The sequence below is a fragment of the Aquarana catesbeiana genome, linkage group LG08 (assembly GCF_042186555.1).
Source record: "Aquarana catesbeiana isolate 2022-GZ linkage group LG08, ASM4218655v1, whole genome shotgun sequence".
In the NCBI taxonomy this organism is placed as follows: Eukaryota; Metazoa; Chordata; class Amphibia; order Anura; family Ranidae; genus Aquarana; species Aquarana catesbeiana.
This window is the reverse complement of record NC_133331.1, coordinates 94,815,835-94,833,006: the sequence shown is the minus strand read 5'-3', so window position 1 is coordinate 94,833,006 and position 17,172 is coordinate 94,815,835.

Below are 17,172 nucleotides of genomic sequence, written 5' to 3'. Positions count from 1 at the left end.
ATACACTCCCAACACATGGCATTGCTGCAGATCTGTAGACACTATAATGCTTCAAGTCTCATAACATCAGACTGTCAGCTCCGAAGCCTAGAAGTGTTATGTGTCACACAGTGATGAACATCCACCAGAACAGGGGGCTTCTCATGGCCTCTGCCTCTTTTAGTAACACCATCAAACAGAGCAGTTTAATGTGTTGGGAAATAAATTGTACATAAAACCAATGTCCATTTTACTTATTAAAGTAAAGCCTAAACCGATCACTAAAATCTCATACAAGTGTTAACGTGATTTCAATCAGCCCAGTTATAGAGTGACAGTTGTGTCTAAATTGTGCCCCTGTGTTGTCAACCGCTCCTTGATGGAGACAACAAGTAGCCATGCTCATAGGTATGCGCAGGGGTGTGTTCCTGGTGTGCCTGGGCACACCCTAATCACTAGTTGCCGATTCCCCCTACTTCATGGGCTGCACCCCCCACACCCAGCAGTGCTGCTGGCTTCCCTCCATTTCTTTTCTCCTGGCTGCTGTGGGGGATGTTTCAGGATGGAGAAGGGGGAAGGGGCTAGTAAATAGTTCCTTTTTCTAAATGAACACAGTGAACACACTCACTGTGTCCATTCATAACTGAAGCATAGTAAACTGTGTTTATTATGCTTCCTTTTGTGAAAGAACAGGAAGTCATTCAGCACAGAGAACTTCCCATTCATTCACTGTCTTGTGCAGCTGAGGCTGCAGAGAAAGGCATGTGTGTTTGAGCTTTGGGTGCACACAGTAATGCAATAGGCTACGCACACCATTGGCCATGCTAATACACATTGCACAATTGGCTCTACTAGTCTTGTCACAATAGGAAGCAGGTCATGACCAATGGTGTACAGCCAACACTGTAGTGAGTGTATGTAGATAGAAAAGTGGCTGAAGGAGACTGCAGGAGATCAGCAGTACTAAAATGCCCAGGAGGATGAAAAAGGTGAAAGCAGTATTTTATTAAAAACAAAAGAACATTGATGATACACAGTGCTTTAGCAAAATATACTGTGCACCCAGTTAGAGTTTAGATCAGTGGATGGTTTGGGAACATTTAAACACTGTCAAAAATTACTAGTTTTAATGTTCCATTTACACTTGTCCTGTGACTTTGGGGTGCAACTTTGGTGCAACTTTGACACAACTTTGTATGCGACTTTGGCTTTGGACAACTGTTTCACAACTGTCACATGTATAACATTCAGGTGCGACTTTCATGCGACTATTGATGGTTTACATTGCGGTCTATGGAACTCAAGTCGCATGAAAGCCAGACCAAAGTTGGACTTTAAGTCACGCATATTTTAAAGGTTGTCATTGAAATACATGGGCGGCAACTTGAAAGTCGCATGACAAGTCGCAAGTGTGAATGGAGCCTTAAGGAATTCTTGAGATTAGGTGACGTACAGTAGGGGATGCTTGTAAACATTGGCCTTTATAAAGAGGCACATTTTATAGAAGAGGCACATTTTTTATAGTATAAAAAAAAAGAGAATACACCAATTAAGTGTTCTCTCTGGCAGCGCAACCACATGTAATATATCTTAAATGAAACATGCAAAAAACACCCAAAATCAAAGTGCCTAAAATAGTGAAGTCCATAAAAAACATAAAATTCATAAATCTATGCACAAATCAATCCGTGATATGTTCATCGACTTGACTAATCAATATTCTTATTCCAATACTTTTGCACTTTTTATTCCTCCACCACGATGAACAAAGTGTGAAACTGCTCCCTTATGTCACCACACTCACCAGAAGTTATTGCCTCTCATTTTACTGATTGGCAAAAAGGCATTCAAAAGATCTGCTTTCATGCAATTCCGCTCTTTTAAGGGCAATTGGTCAGCTCCCCATAAACTCCATATCTTGCTAAGAATCAGGAGAACAAAAGTGGCTCACAAAGCTTAATCCCATATGTATTTGAAACCAATCTTAAAAACACTCTCAAGATTAGCTTTATACTGTATATTTCCCATTAAAATAGTAGTAAGACATCTGATACACCCAGATTAATGCAACCAGCAAACTGTTCAACTCACCAAACTCGCCCGTCAAATCACGTGCACATAGGATCTGGCGTCACTTCCGCCACATTCTTTTATACATTTGAAAAAAGCTCACATATCACGTGATGTACAAAGCCTTTTTTTGTGCAGCCATAGTCACCTTAAAATTATTTTTTACTGGTGGATATTGTTGAGCTTAAACACTGTCATCTTACGTATTTTAGGGACAAAAAGTGCTCTCCCTGGAGTTTCTACCCTCGTACAGCATTCTGTATAAACAAACTGAAAGGAACAGTGACATCTCTTCATAATGATCAAGGTAATGAGCCACCCTGTAAACTTAGATCCAGAAGTCTCCTTGTGAAATGAAAGAATCCAGGGAGTGATTAAACCTTTGGGCAGCTGTTCAAAATGCAATATCAGTTTTGGGAGGACTGACCTTTTAACAAAGTGATAGCAGGAGGGTGTTGTTTAAAGTAATGAAAAAAATGTTGGATTGATGTTTTAGTTTTGCTGTTTCTTGGATTCATTTTTCAGATGTTGTTCCAAAGAATATCAAAACCTGGAACACAATGTTTTTATAATCTTAACATTTACCAGTATTGATCATTCGCGTTAGGATGATCACTTTTAGGTGGAGCTAATATCTTTTTAAAGGGAACCAGAAATGATAGACATATGGAAGATAGGTGCTTTGCTCTGAGGAGGGCACTCTTAGGCATTCCTTATCGTTAATTTACTCTTTCTTGGTCACACCAGACCACAATAACTGCCCACCTTTCAATGAAGCCTGGGAATGTGAATCTTATCTTCTTCTCAGATCATTGTACCTTATTAACTTAAAATTATTGATCTGTAACAAGATACAAGAAAGTAATTATAAAATCATTACTAGGTGGTATAATTTCTCCTTCACAACTTCATAAAAACATGCCCTCCATTCCAGAAAGATATTGGAGATCTTTATTATACTTCTTCTGGGTCTGCCCTAAGCACTCAGATTTTTAGAAGACTGTGAAAACAATCTCCCAATAATTTACTAATTTTAATATACCTAAAGATCCAACTTTCTTTCCCTTACACCATAATCCAATCCCCACAAAAACTTAACAGAAATAAATTTGAAAACACCTCCTTAACTCAGTTAAAGCCTGCATTCCTGCTTGCTGGAGAATAGAATCCCTGCCCTCAATCCAGATGTGGCTACAGAGGGTAGAGATTTTTAGGAGAATGGAAGACCTGACCTATTCTCAAAAGAACACACAAGAAGCCTTCCACAAACTGTGGTAGCACTAACATATGTTTGTTTAATCAGATGAAGGTAAAATGTCAATGGCTGGAGTGGAGTGAGATGAGCTGTGTTTGGGGCATACCTCACTATGTTCCTCCTTGCCCCAACTTACCTTGAAGAAAATTGCCTTTAGACCCCATGTGACCTCTGGTGGCTTCCCTCTTTTCCTTTCCCCCTTCCCTCTCTCTTTGGTAAATATTTCTAATTTTTTAGGTCTCGACCCCCTTCCCTTCCTTTTTATTTTTTTTCTTACTTTCATATTCTAGGGAATTGTAACCTCCAACTCCTAACCTTTAGTTTGGTACACCCCAATTTCACCCTTTTGTTATTGGTTTATTTGGTTGTTTTGAATTCAAAAAAATATTTGGTGGTCAATGAGATTGTCACAGCCAGTGTATTATAGCTCTTAAATGTTTCTCATCCCACACCAAAGACTGATAATGCACATTGCACTATTATTATTCCAGTATGCATGTTGAGATATATGTTAGCTTGAAGAGACTCCATGTACGATTACTGTTTGTTGTCTATTTGGACATCTATAATGTGACTTGTATTGAGAACTGTATTGTACTTTCATGTATTCTTATTGACATGCATAAATAAAGAAAAAACAAAGAAATATGAAAGCCGACAGTGCTGTCTTTATATTACTTTAGAGTTTTTTGACTACTCATTCCTGCCTCTGATGATGGCTATTCTTATGAAATATAAAGTATCTTCCTGATCACTGCAGCAACAGTTGGTGATATTACAACTGGAATGATCCTTATGATCTGCAGTGCCAGGATCTACCTTCTTATTTACTCCTACTTCCTTCACTCCATGGATCTGTGCTTACCTCTACCGATGCCTACTGATTGATCCCTCATCCTTTGCTTTTGCCATTTGTGGATCTGTGGTTCCTCAACCCCATCAGTTCATTAGGTCTGGCATCATAGGTGTCCCAGGCCCAGGCACACCCTAATCACCCTTTGCAGCATAGATTCCCTCTACTGCCCTAGCTCCCCCCTTCCTCCTGCACCACTGCTGGCTTTCCGCCTCTCCTCTCCTGGCAGCTGTTGCTTTTAGGATGAACGGGGAAGGGGCCGGTAAATATGTAATTTACTGACCCCTTCCCTCTCTAAATGAGAGATCGGTAGTATGTATTTGAGCTTTGGGGTGCACACCCTAATGCAATAGGCTGTGCACACCTAAGTCTGGCATGAGGAAATCCTGCTCCTCTGACAATATGCCCTCATAAAAAAGAGACACGAGATACAAAGACATGAGTAATGAAGCATGGTAAGTCCAGCATGGAGCAAGATCAGTTGAGGCTACAGACATTACTGGTGACTGAACCTCGGCACTCAGCTTGACTCTTTGGGCACAGCTTCCACAGTGTAGAGCAGAGTGGAAGAGACTGATGATGTCCTGTGTTGTCCTGTTAATCTCTGTACTATTTAACACCTACCATTGATGACAGATAGATAAGGTATAGGTCAGCCTTTTTCAATCTTTTCAACACATAGAAAACCTTGAAATAACCTTACGGTCTCAGGGAACCCCTGCTTAAAATTATATCTATAACTACAACTCATGATACATTAGTGTGATGGTAGGTGGGAAAATGCTCCTTACACCTGTGGTCATTGGGAAGAATTAGCCCCTTACAAATATCCAAAACATTCAATGGTGTCAGTGGGAAGTTATCTGAGAGGCAGAACCCCTAGCAACCTCTAGAGGAACCCTGGTAAAGGCTATGACACTGTTGGGTATGAGGGTTTAACTGTGGTTCCTAAAGTCATATAATTTCTAATTGACACCAAACTCTTTCACAATCTGATCTCTTAAAAGCCATGAAATGCATTATGGGCAAAATGTCAGTGGTAGCTGTGAATTACTATCTCCTTTCCAAAATATGTTGAAACCTTTATAACTGGATAAAAAGTGAAATCAATCTTCTCTACCCTCCTTTTTGCAGCATAGTTTTCTAAAAAATGTAGGTACTTTTGAAAATGTTTGTATGCCCTGAATTTAGGTAATGGATTTAAGGTGAGCGGACACATTTGAAAGTGGGGCTTCATAAATCCCAGATTTATATTTCCTCTGTCCCGTTCATTAGAACCTCCAGGCATGCTAGCTTTTTTTTTGTATGTTTTATTTTGTGTACATTAGTAGCACAATTCTGCATTTGGAACTGCCCTGTGGTCTTACAGAGGTCGATGCTGAGCAAGAAGGATAGCTTCTTGACCTAATACAGCATAGCTTGATCAGCAGGAACTTTTTTCAGTGTATTGTATTGCCCAACTGTGCTGTTTTTCTTTGTTTGGATATTGTTCATCAGGACTTTTGCAGCATACACTGTCAATCCTCTAGCATGCTCCTGATGTTCTGATGCTTAACAGCTGCATCAAGAAATCCATCAACAATGTATTTAGTGGCAGAACAAATCAATACACTGGACAAATGTCCCTGCATGTCATATGCCAAGTAAAAGCTGGACTAGGAATTATGCAACAATAATATCAGTTGAACGTGTGATTGAATTAGTGCTGTGAGGCAGTTGGGATGACCTAAGTCAAGCAAATGGTAAAATGCGTAAAGATGGATTTCAAAAGAGCAACAATCAAAACAGTCTGGAGGTCAGTGATGTGCTAAACATTTGCTTCTTGTCATTAACATTCCAGTGACTTGCTGTTTTTTCCCAAGGAGAGTGAAATCTATTTCTGGTTATGAAGAGAGTTTGTAACATCTTATTATGAGCAGGTCCGGACATCTAGAGATGTCGATTTTGGTTTATCAGGGCAATAGGAAACACTGAGTACTGCTTGAGCATAGTGTCGTCACAGAAGACATCACAGGAGAATATGATAAATGTATATATAGACTGTGCTGCCAAAAATGTGAATTAAAATTACTAAACAGTTTACCACATATAAAAAAATAAATAAATGAATAGCACCAAAAAAATACAACTAATGCACAATGTATCAGTGAGTCCTATTCAAATAATAGTTGCTTAAAAAACAAAAGGTAAGTAAACAGGGGCTGGTTCCATTAGTAACAGATAAACACATGACCACTTCCAGGTGCTCCAGGGGATCCCACAGGGATGCACACTCACCACAATAGATGGGCCTTCTATTACTAGATAGGTCTCACTGCCCTTTTTTGGTTGGACCCACTGTGTATCTTGTCAACCACTTAACCATTCACATGTACCAGGATGTGATTTCTTCCAATGGCATAAACCGACACTGAAAAAACAGTATCAGGGAAAAGGTTAATTGCGCAAAGCAGCCAAATGTATTAAACCATTTAAAACCCTACAATTACACACTGCTTACATGTATATGTGCCTAAGGACCGGCACCAGGTACATACAGCACTTATGGTTCTTGTTATTTGTTCACAGGAGCAGCCTTTTTCAATGAGGGTACACAGGCATCCTGGGGTGCCTTCAGGTTTCCTCAGGGGTACCTTGAGACCCTCCAATATTGGGTGTCCTATGTGTGTGGATGTTACTGCATTATGTAAAACTATCAGTTTTGTTTTTTACATTATAAAATAGGGTGCCCCAAGCTTGTCCATAATTTTAAAGTATGCCTTGACTGAAAAGGTTGAGAAACACTGATCCAGTGTTTACAAGCCCAATGACATAGTAATGTACAGAAAAACGTATATTGAAAACCGATATAAACTTTGTGTGTGGTCCATGAGTCTGGAAACAAAATATGCTCTCTAGGATCTATCAGAAGAACGCTCATGCCACTCTTAGTAGTCAATTTGATTAACCCATAATTTCCTACACACATACATCCCTGGAAAGAAAACAAACTAAACTACTCTCAAAAGGTATACATTGGACAAACTTTGATTTAACCCAAAGATACTTTGACGATAACATTTCCACATTAATCTTTTAAACTCTAATTTATTTGGGGAGCTTACATTTTTTGTAGTTGTAAATATCATTAGAAATATGATTCAGAAGCAGAAGTATTAGTTATCACTGCTATACCCACCAGACGCGGAAAACTATGGAATCATTTCCTAAAGAATTTTTTGCAAGCTTGCATAGTTTGGAACCGCGAAATGTGATATGTTTCCATCTTCGTGGTCTTCTGCTGTGCTAAGATAGAAAAAATGCTACAAAGCATTGCAGATCATTGAGGTTCCTGTTCAGGTTTTTTGAGTGTAACACAATATGAAGATGCTTTTATTTATATATCACCAAATGATGAGTTACATTAACATTGTGAATAGAAACAAGCAATCTGTCTTTATATAGTAAAGAATATACTACAAATCATAATGGGGTGATTTACTAAAATTGGAGAGTGCAAAATCTGGTGCAGCTCTGGATGGAAACCAATCAGATTCTAGATTTTTTTTTGGTCAAAGCTTAATTAAACAAGCTGAAGTTAGAAGCTAATTGGCTACCTTGCACAACTGCACCAGATGGTGCACTTCCCAGTTTTAGTAAATCAGCTTCAGCCCTGGCTCACATTGCAGTGATTTGGCATGCAATTTGACATGTCAAATCGCATGCCAAATCAGTGGCTATTGCCAGCAATGGCAACGTCCGAATCGGTGTGATGTTGCATTTGCGGTGCCGCACCGATTCCCAAAAGCAGTTTCTGTACTACTTTTGGTGACTTCGGGGTGCGATTTCAATAGACATCTGTACAGAAACCCACACAGATGTCTCTGAAATCGCCCCCAAAGTCGGGACTGACATGCGAGAATAAAATTGCACGTGTTTAGCTGAACTTGCATGATTTCATTCCCGCTGTCAGTGTGAACCTAGGCTCAAGGTCTGCTTGCTGATTTGTTTTTTAAGCAGAAAGTAAGTGATATGAAAGGAAATAATCAAAAAAAGTGGTTATAATTATGTAATAGTTTCTTTTTTATAGAAAATAACCTTTAGGTATTGTGATTTGCAGATTGCACAAAACAGGATTCAGTCCCAATCTCCAAGATCTGTATATTTTAGATCTCAAAATCACAACATTTTCCCCTATATAGTTTGTGGTAGCAAGAGATGAGCAATCAGATTGCAGAGGATTAATATTTGACCTTCACCAACCTAACCAACAAGCCTAGGATTCAGAGCACTTTAAAGCGACTCTATCACTAAACATTGGAATAAAGTTTGTCCCTGTAACTTACCTCTCCTTCTGATAACATTGTCAATCAAGAGACTTCATTATCAATACCTCTTGAGAAACTGGCACTTCCAAGAGCATTGATCTCCTGTGTCCCCTGCAGCAATCAGTGGTTCCTCCATTGGACCCCTACGTCGATCCAGGAGTAGTGATGTAAAGGTCTCGCAGGTCTCCTCTCAGAGCTGTTTGCCAGAAGACAACACAGTTGATTTCTTCACACCAAGCTGCTTGCCTATTGCAGATTCAGTCTTCCCAGCCTGGTGCAGGTCTACAATTTTGTTTCTGGTGTCCTTTGACAGCTTTTTGGTCTTCATCATAGTGGAGTTTGGAGTGTGACTGTTTGAGGTTGTGGACAGGTGTCTTTTATACTGATAACAAGTTCAAGCAGGTGCCATTAATACAAGTAATGAGTGGAGGACAGAGGAGCCTCTTAAAGAAGAAGATACAGGTCTGTGAGAGCCAGAAATCTTGCTTGTTTGTAGGTGACCAAATACTTATTTTCCACCATAATTTGCAAATAAATTCTTTCAAAAAATCAGACAATATGATTGTCTGGATTTGTTTCCACATTTTGTCTCTCATAGTTGAGGTATACCTATGATGACAATTACAGGCCTCTCTCATCTTTTTAAGTGGGAGAACTTGCACAAGTGGTGGCTGACTAAATACTTTTTTGCCCCACTGTAGAAGCCTGGCAGGAGTACTCATCAGTCCATGCCAGGCATTACTGTGGTCAGAAGTCTAATGGTGACGAGGCAGAATGCTGTTGGCATTGCCACTGTCTAGATATACTGTAAAACCATGGGAAACATGACCTGTGGCTCTGTATGGACTCCCGCATGTGCCCCAGAGTCCAGATATAGTGATGCCCATGGCTTCCAATTCCAAGTCCTAACTCTGGCTGATTATGGTAGGTATAGCTAATTATATGGATGGGAGCCACTGGAACAGGAAAAGGTTTGACCGCACTCACAGGTTTGAAGCAAAAGTGAAGACTTTATTGAAGATAAAAATCATCAAACAACATCGTAGACATCATGACATCAATGCAGACCTGGCAGAGATTAACCAATTCACTAATTAGAATTTTATTAGTCATAATCTGACAAACACTGGTAAGTATTACCCTTATATAGCATATAGTTTGGCTGTATTGAATACTGTCATTTTTTTAAAATGTGGCACCTTTAAGGCTTCCGTAAACCGGAAGTGATGCCATGACATCGCTTCCAGGTTACTAGATCCAAGACCCCATCAGTGCCGATCCCGAATGGGTCACTCATGCCTCTTGGTGGAATGGGAGAGTCCAGGTGAGTTGCAGAAGGTGGCGGACGTCCCCTCCCGCTACTTGTAATAAAAGCCAAGTGGCTGCTTAGCCGCAGCGGTTGTTTTCGCAAAAAAGCCGACCATCGGGCTCTAAAAGACTGTACCAATGCATTGATGATGTATGGAACATGTTTATGCTAGAATGGACTCCTAAAAGCATTCACGTTTTACAATAACCAGCAGATCATATGTGTCTGATAATAACAATTATGTAAAATAGCGATGTCCATTACAACACACCAAGGTCTAATACATTTTCTTGTTGCTATGGAAAATGTTATGTCACAACATTGAGTTTCATATTGTTAATGAAAACCAGTACACACATAGGTGTCCATAACACATATGATTTACATTATGGGATTTAGGCAAGAAGAATGTCTGCAGCTGATTGGTCAGTATTTCTATTACTATCAAAATATGCTGCTTATCTTCCAAACTTTACATACACAGTAATGACTTTTCCCAGCCTGTTCCTAATTTATATGATCTCACATGTAAAAGGTGAAATTTACATCACTGTGTGAGTTGGCACATCACATTTCCATTGTAAACATATGCATACTTTTTCCGAGTCAGCTAGTAATGTTTTATATCACAAGAAGAACATTAAAGGGGTAGTTTACCAAAAAACTGCCTGTACAGATAAGGGGTGTCTGTAGATACCGTATTTATCGTATTTTTATAACACGCACTTTTTTCCCCTTAAAATCAGGGGAAAATTGTGGGTGTGTGTTTATACGCCGATCCCCCGTGATCCCCCGCCGATTCGAAGCCTTTTGGCGGCTTTCGGCTGCTCTCGGCGGCTCTCGGCCATTCTCGGTGGCTCTCAGCCACTCTCGGCAGCTTTCGGCCATTCTCGGCCACTTTCGCAGTCCCGCCTGAGCCGCTGAAAGCCGAGTGCGTCCGAAAGCAGCCGAGAACGGCCGAAAGCCGCCTAGAGCCGCCGAGAGGGGCTGAGAGAGGCCGAGAGCCTCCGAGAGAGGCCGAGAGCGGCCGAGAACGGCAGCGCCATTTTTAAACGCCAGATGTTTGCGATGGACACTGACAAGGTGGCAATGGGGGACAAGGCTGCAATGGGGGACAAGGTACAGATGAACACTGACAAGGCTGCAATGGGGGACAAGGTACAGATGGACACTGACAAGGCTGCAATGGGGGACAAGTTACAGATGGACACTGACAAGGCTGCAGATGAACACTGATGAGGCTGTGTTGATGGGCATTTAAATGTAAGTTTTTTTTCCTTAAACTTCCCTCCTAAAAGTTTTTTCCTTAAAATTCCCTCCTAAACTTGGGGTGCGTGTTATACGACGATAAATACGGTAAATACAAACTGTGCAGCTCTAAATAAAGTTGAATAATGCCCTTTGTTTGTGTAGGTCATTTACGTACCCCATGAAGCCTGACTGAAATACTCCCATGACAGTGCTAGGATGTTGCAAAGTGAGGCCTAGTCATTACTGCTCACCTCCACCATTACAGAAGTGAGCTCTCAAATGCTGAGCTGCAGACATCTCAAGTCTCCCGGAAGGTGCGGGAGAATCCCGCATTTCTGTGGCGGCTCCCGCACACCCGCAAGCATCTCCCCGGAATGATCGGTGTGGCGGGGATCAGCTGTAATCACCGATTTCCTTTGTACAGATTTTTAAGTGACAGCCAGTTCTCCTTCTCTCCCTCCCATGGCTGTCAGCTGAAAAGCTATACAGAGAGATCGGTGATCACAGCTGTCCCTGCAGCCGCACCGATCATCCCCAGCTGTTCTGTGTGCTCCTCCCGGGCCACCCCCATGTCCTTCTTCTCCCCCATTCTCCTCCGGCCCCCTCCATGTCCCTCTCCGCCCTGTTCTCCAGCCCCCTCCATGTCTTTCTCCGCACCCCCTTGTTCTCCTCCGACCCCCCTCATCCCCCGCAGCCAGCTCCCCTCCTCTCCTCTCCCACCGGTTGCGGGGGGAACTAGTTAATGGACGCAGCGAGCGAGATCCCTCCTGTGTCCTGTGATAAATGAGCAGAGTAAACTGTGTTTACTCTGCTCAGTTTATGAATGGACAGGAGTCTCTGTCTCCTGTTCATTCAACTTTAGTGCTGAGAAAGGGACTGGGAAATCTGTGTCCTCGGTCCCTTTTGTCTGTCTCAAAGGGGAGATGTCAGGGGTCTGTTTAGACCCCTGACATCTCACCAAAGCCCCCCAAAAAATATAAAAAAAATTGTAAAAAAATTCTAAAAAAATGAAAAAGTGTAAAAAAATAAAATAAAAAAACTACTGACACCACTCTCCCCTGCCCTACCAACACTGTTCACTGCCCCCAACAAATTAAATTGTAAAAAAAATCAAATATTAAAAAAACAGAAAAAACTATAATAATATTTTGCCGTGGGGGGGACATGTTTGCGGGCGCCACCTCCCTGAAATGAGTTTGCCACCTCCCTGAAATGAGTTTCTGCAGGTTGGGATGTTTGGAGCTGAAAGCTACTGCATCAGGGCTGAGAAAGCGCATGTGAGGAGGTTTGAATCAGAGAAAGAGTTCACTCCTGGATGGAGGACATGAGCAGTAATGACTAGGCCTCACTTAGCAATGTCCTAGGAGTATGAGGTACGTAAATGGCCTACATCTATAGCAAGATTATTATTCAACTTTAGTTAGAGCCGCACAGTACTCCAATCAGGCTTTATCAGGTACGTAAAAGGCCTACATCTATAGCAAGATTGTTATTCAACTTTAGTTAGAGCTGCACAATACTCCAATGAGGCATTATGAGGTACGTAAAAGGTGTCAGGGAAATTCTAAGCTTCTCCCTATAAGCATATCATTTCTTTGCGCTTAAAAGCACAAATACAGGCCTCTTATATAATGCCGGGAAAGCGCGTTCGTTTATCTCTCCAAGTAACACAAACAGATGCTGGTATCACCTCAAGCTCAGTATAATCCTGAAGAGAAATGGCCAGGCTGCTTTTATTAATACTAAACACATGGATAACTAAAGAGCATGGTGGCTTCAGAATCAGCCAGTCAAACACTTGTATTCATTCAAAAGAACCAATCACACACACACGTATATATTCAAATAGAAATGCAGTAGTGATGTGTGCAAATGGTCGTGTGCAAAACCATGGTTCTGAACATGATCGTGTGCACATTCCCACTGCTACCAATGATGCGAGCCATACTCTATTATGGCTCAGTGGGGCATAATTTTGTATGGTTATACTATGGTTCCCAAGTACGCAGATCTGCTTACTTAGGAGTTTAAAGGCAATCGCCGTGGAGTGGCCAGTGCCTTGGTGAGGCATAAACAAACAACCTTAAAAGAGCAAACAGATCTGTCGTGTCCAGAGGAAAGGCTTCCGCATCCAATGGTCTTCCACCAGTGTCTGTAGGTGTGAATACCCTCACATGAGCGTATTACAGCAAAACAGACACTGGGGGGCATCTGACAACATACATTAATAACATTTTCCACAACAAAGGCCTACATCTATAGCAAGATTGTTATTCAACTTTAGTTAGAGCCGCACATTACTCCAATCAGGCTCTATGAGGTACGTAAAAGGCCTACATCTATAGCAAGATTATTATTCAAATTTAGTTAGGGCCGCACAGTTTGTTTTTTTCCTACAGATATCCCTTATCTGCATAGGCAGGTTTTTTTTTGTAAAAGTTAACTAACCCTTTAACCACTTGACCTCCGGGAAGATTTACCCCCCTTTGTGAGCAGGCCATTTTTTGCAATATGGCACTGCTCTACTTTAACTGACAATTGCACTGTCATGCAATGCTGTACCCGAATGAAATTTATATCCTTTTTTCCACAACTAGAGCTTTCTTTTGGTGGTATTTGATCACCTCTGTGTTTTTTATTTTTTGTGCTATAAACAAAAATGGACCAACAATTTTGAAAAAAAAAAAAAAAAAAAACAATATTTTTGACTTTCTGCAATAAAACATATCCAACAAAAAAATAAAAAAATCTAATTTCTTCATAAATGTAAGTCAATATGTATTCTGCTATATTTTTGGTAAAAAAATCCCAATAAGTGTATATTCATTGGTTTGCGCAAAAGTTATAGCGTTATAAAAACTATGGGATATATTTATGGAATTTTTTTTGTTTTATTAGTAATGGTGGCGATGAGCGACTTATAACAGGACTGAGCTATTACAGCGGACGGTCTGACACCAAGCATTCATTCACATTGAATGCGGCTTGGAAATTGTGCAACTTCATCTGAAATCGCATGATTTCAAAGCCGTATGTCAGTGCGACTTCAGGTGCAACTTGGAAGACATCTATGCAGCTTCATGCACAGATTTATATGCAAGTCACACCCGAAATCAGCAAAAGTAGTGCAGGAACTACTTTTTTTCAAAATTATGCGGCACCGCAAAGTTGGCATCACACCGATTTGAACACTGCCATTGCCGACAATAGGGTAGGACTTGTCATGCGATTTGAAGGCGAATTAACTGACACGTTTGACACTTTGTGGGGACTAGTGACACTAATACAGTGACCAGCAGTGTTAATTTTGGCAGCAAATTTCGATTTAGTTTTAGTCTTAGTCTTAGGACTAAAATGGCATTTTAGTTTTAGTCCCATTTTAGTCTTCTGCAATTGTTTTAGTTTTAGTTGTATTTAGTTGACTAAATCTCCAGTACATTTTAGTCGACTAAAATGTCCTACCTTTTAGTCGACTAAAATCTCAAGTACATTTTAGTTGACTAAAACTCGTTTTAGTTGCCTGCAATCGAATGGGTGTAATTAAATTGTAATGCATTAGTTATCATTTCTCTACAATTTCCAAACACATTATATACTGCTGGAGTGAAAAATCTCATATGTTATTATTTAGGTTATTGAGGTATGAACATGCACTAAAGACAAGTGTTAATTTTGAAGTCAAATTTCAATGTAGTTTTAGTCTTAGTCTTTTGACTAAAATGCCATTTTAATTTTAATCCCATTTTAGTCTTTTGACTAAAATGCCATTTTGGTTTTAGTCGTATTTTAGTCATCTCAATTGTTTTAGTTTTAGTCATATATTAGTCGACTAAAATAGTATTAATTTAGTCGACTAAAATGTTTTAGTCATTTTAGTCGACGAAATTAACACTGGTGACCAGTGCTAAAAATATGCACTGTCACTGTACTAATGACACTGGCTGAGAAGGGGTTAAACATCTAGGGCAATCAAGGAGTTAACTGTGTGCCTAGTCAGTGTTTGTGTGTACACTGTGTGCTATTTTTACTAAGAGATGCAATTAATTTTCTTTCCCTGCTTTGCCCCTTCTTCCCCTGCTTTCTCTGATGACAGAACAGAGCTCTGCCTTGTTTACATAGGCAGAGATCTGTTTTGTGTCTCTCCTCATTGATCGTGGACATCCATTGACCGGCATCCGCTGATGGGCTTGTGCTGTGCCTAATCACAGCACAGCCGTTGCACACGCATGCGCCCCCCTCCTCAGAAGTGTTGAATCATGTCCTAGGTACATGATCCAATGCAGGGCCGATGCCAGCATAAGGCAGCCAAGGCGGCTGCCTGAGGGCGCCAGGAGAGGGGAGGCGCTAAAGCCAGGGCTTCTCTCAGGAAGGGCTTATGCTGGTGCTGCTCCTGCTCGCTCGTTTACCTCGCTCGGCACAGCAGCGCACAGTGACAGGCAGCACAGCCCTGGGCACTGTGAGGATCAGAGCTGCCTCCACACGATTCTATCTGCTCTCCTAGCCCCTTCTCCTCCTCTCCCTCCAGCCCTCACTATAAACAATCCCCTCCCACAGACTCCCACTTCTAGTCCAGTGTTCCGTCAGAATAGGCGACCCCCGTAAGATAATGGAAGTGACGTTCCGTCAGCTGCGCATGCGTCCACCGCTACCAGGTTTACTGATCTGACAGAACACCTGCAGTCAGAGGAACGCAGCGGACATCTTACTACACCCAGCTACGTCTTAAATTTGAGACTCATTCTAGCAATAAAGTGAGCGTAAATAAGTAAATATAGTATGTTGACATCTGTGATGCTGTTTGGATGTTTAATTTTGAAAGCCTAAAGGTTTAGTGCTGAGCATTGGGGGGTGTACCAAGATGGACTCCACCACCTTTCTACTGCTGGCGCCCAGCTTCTTTCAAAATGTAACATCAAAACAGCATCACAGATGTCAATATACTATATTTATTTCTATACGCTTACTTTATTGCTAAAATTACTCTGAAATTCAAGGCGTAGCTGGGTGTAGTAAGATGTCCGTTGCCACCTTCTTCTGACTGCAGGTGTTCTGTCAGATTAGTAAACCTGGTAGCAGTGGATGCATGCGCAGATGGAACGTCACTTCCGTTACCTAATCTAATGGGTCGCCGATTCTGACAGAAAACAGATACAATCGCCACTGGACTGGAGGTGATTCTGATGAGAGGGAGCCTGGGAGACCAGGGGGGAGGAGCCAAATGAGACCAGGGGGTGGGGCCAGAAGGCACAAAAGATAGAATGGCACAGATGACGTTCCTGTGGGGAAGGTAGGGCAAGAATAAAGTGCCATTTTATGTCTGACTTTTTATTATACAGCCCACTTCATGTACATGGGGACCCTCTAGAGGTGAACACAAGAGGAATATGGGAGGACAGAGAAGGGGAGATAGAGCAAGGGAAAAGGAGAGATGGGGACAGAAGAGGACATGGGGGCAGTTAGAGAAGCTGCATGGAGTTAGAGGAAAGGAGATGGGGACAAAACAGAAGACACGGGGTGAACATTGCTTTGCACAGCAGGTGATTTGTGAGCTGATCCCCTGCTGAGCAGAGTGGGACTGAGCCCACTCTGCTCTATGGGCAGTCGGGTGTAAACAGACTTCATTGTCCGTTTACACCCAACTGCGATCTGATCCCATCCACCCAGATGGAGGGGAACAGATCCCCTTCTATATGTTTTTAGCGGACCAGATTGGATTCAAGATTACACCCACTGCTCCATAGAAGAGAATGGATGGTCCAATTGGGTCCGCCTGAAAAACAGGTGGTTACATTATAGGTCTACAGCTGAAAATGCTGCTGTGCTTCAGGGTCACAGATATGGCCCTGGCTGGAGGGTAGAGATGTATCCTGACACATGGTGCTCCCTGTACAGGTTCTTTAGGTTGATTTGCTAGGGACTTGGGGAAGTTGGAGGTATTACTCCCCATCCCCTCTTCCATCTGCTCTCAACCCTCCCTTCGCCCCTTTCCAGGCCCAACTTTTTTCATTTTTTCTTCTTCAGTAGGGATGAACTTCGAGTTCGAGTCGAACTCATGTTGGACTCGAACATGGGCTGTTCCCAAGTTCGCCGAACAGCAAACAATTTGGGGTGTTCGCGGCAAATTCGAATGCCGTGGAACACCCTTTAA